This window comes from Penaeus monodon, unplaced genomic scaffold, assembly GCF_015228065.2.
Source record: "Penaeus monodon isolate SGIC_2016 unplaced genomic scaffold, NSTDA_Pmon_1 PmonScaffold_5442, whole genome shotgun sequence".
Taxonomy (NCBI): domain Eukaryota; kingdom Metazoa; phylum Arthropoda; class Malacostraca; order Decapoda; family Penaeidae; genus Penaeus; species Penaeus monodon.
The window spans coordinates 15,001-17,500 of NW_023660377.1; positions in this window are offsets into that span (position 1 = coordinate 15,001).

Below are 2,500 nucleotides of genomic sequence, written 5' to 3' on the forward strand. Positions count from 1 at the left end.
CCTTTGCCACTCGTCCAGCACCTCCGGGATTGCCAGGTGGTCGGCAAAGTTTCACAAGAAGGGCTTTTGCTGGAACTTCTTGAGCTGGTCCACACAGTGTCTTTGAGAGGTCCTTTGTTCTTCTCGACCAGCCGGAGAGGTTGTAGGGCACCGTGCCGGCGTAGTGACGTTGAGAAGTGCGCCCTTGCCTTCTGGCCGGGCTTGTGGCGTCTTCGCTTGACGAAGCGGTGTTTTTCCCAAAAATGAATTTGCTTTCAGCTTTTCTTCAATGACTTGTGGTAGCCTTAGGAAACATGGATTCCTCCTCAGGGCTGCAAGAATTCCAAGTTTCCTGTGGATATTATAATTTGTTATTCTTGACGAAAGCCGAAACGGTATATGAATAGTAAATTTGGCAAAGGAAAGTTTTTCCACCATGAGTAAGAACGATAATTCAATTGAAGATCAGTTATGAATTTATCTACAATCCATGTTAAATCACTACCTTGAAATTGTTACCTGATGCAAGTAATACTGTGAAAATCTGTATTTTTCTTCCCATAATGTAAATGAAGGCTTGTATGTGGTTGTTGTTAAAATCTATTTATTAATCATTAGTTTCTCTAAAATATGAGTCTGCATGTCAGATGTCGGATTTCCACCCCCTTTTAAAGAAATAACTTCTGTCAGATCTTGTACAGTTTACCTTCTCGAGTTCCAAGCCTCCCCTCCAGCTTGTGGCTAATGGTAGGCCCAGCACGGTGCAGCAAGACAAATCCTGTAACCCTCCTCTGCGCCGAGAAAATGTCAAAGTCCGGATAACCCATTACACTGTCAAGGAGTGATGAAGACATGATGAGTGGGCTGAGCGACAGCGCTAAAGCGCTCATCTCTATGAGTCCGGTTAGGGGAATGGGAAGGAAGGGGTTGCCAAGAGTGCAAAGCTTAGAGGGAATTTACACTACCAAGGCGGGTAAAGACGCGGAAGTGTTGACCGGTGGTAATAATAAAATATGGAAACCAGTCGTATGGCATCCATGAATTTCTACCGTAGTTGGCACATATATACGGCCTTCTCCGAGGAAGTCCGTATCTAAAGCAATAAAGAACCAGGAACAAGAAGAATGAAGAGAAGCCCATGTAGAGGGGATCTTTGATGATTTTGATATGTATCCTCGTCCTAATAAGGATTTCTTTCGACTTTGCAACCATCATGCCAGAAACGTGACACTTGCACATAGGTGAAAGTTCTTACAAGTGGTGAAAACTGATAATGAACCGTTTTCCCCGCATAGAAAATCATAAAGAAAGCCATTTGGCAACTCATTTAACACATACACAGGGGAAACGGTCTCACTATGTAACATTGTATAAGGGAGTTTGAATTACCATAGACTGGATTATAACACATGTTTCTCATTGATTCTCTGCCAGGGAAGTCTTCAGGACAGAGAGCTACAAATAGTAACATAAAAATCTGATCCGTTTACAATAGCTACAGTGGAAGAAGGAAAGGTATACCAAGCTAGAACGACTAAAATACAGATTCTTACAAGTAATATTTGTCTTTTTCAGAACCCTAAATCTATTGCGTACGTCAGAAAATCATCAAAGATGAGATTTTTTCGATCAAATGGGTGAATTAGATTTGACAGTGATAGAATCGGGGATTGTGAGGTTCTTTGTGCACATTTTAGGTTGTTTTTGGTACCTTCTCGAGAGTTCGATGGCAAGCCTGCAGATCCATACCGAGTCCACGAAGGTCCAGTTAATGCATTCCGCCTCTTGTATTCCTCTTGCTCAAGCACGAACATATGATGGTTAAGAACTGCTGGCAACTTCTCATTGCAGAAGTTGATGCAGATCTGCTCGAATCCGTTAAACTGAAAGAAAGATTCAACTTTGCTAAAACCTATTCCACTGTCAGATGATATGCATATTAAAGAAACGTGGGCTCTAGTTAGTTCGATAGATAATTCATGATAAACCAACTTTGCTTACATCGAAGATCTCGAAACCCGCAATGCGAGCACACCGATGACATGGCACGCTTCTGTCCGTTCAATGCACGTTTACACTTCTTCACCATCCACCTGAACAAGGATCAATCATGGCCTTAGCAAGGCACCAGACGGAGTAGCTCACTTGATCTACGTTCCTACCTTGCGTCACGAATTCGGCCCGACCTTAATCTTGTTTTGCACAGATTCTTGTATAGTTTTCAGTCCCCGTCCCCACAAGCATCAGCTTTCCGATTGTCTCGCCGAACCTAACCCAGGAAGAGTGACATTAATGGTGTTTCCGACAAGCTGAATAAAAATATGCACTGACCATATAAATGGAATGGTATCGTCATATTCATATTAAATATATATACATATTGGTGTGTAATATATCTATTATTTTAATATCTACCTCCTTATCCAAATCCATTATCTATATCTATATCTATATCTAATCTATATTTATCTCTCCGACCTATCTATCTATCTATCTATCTATTCTATCTATCTATCTATCT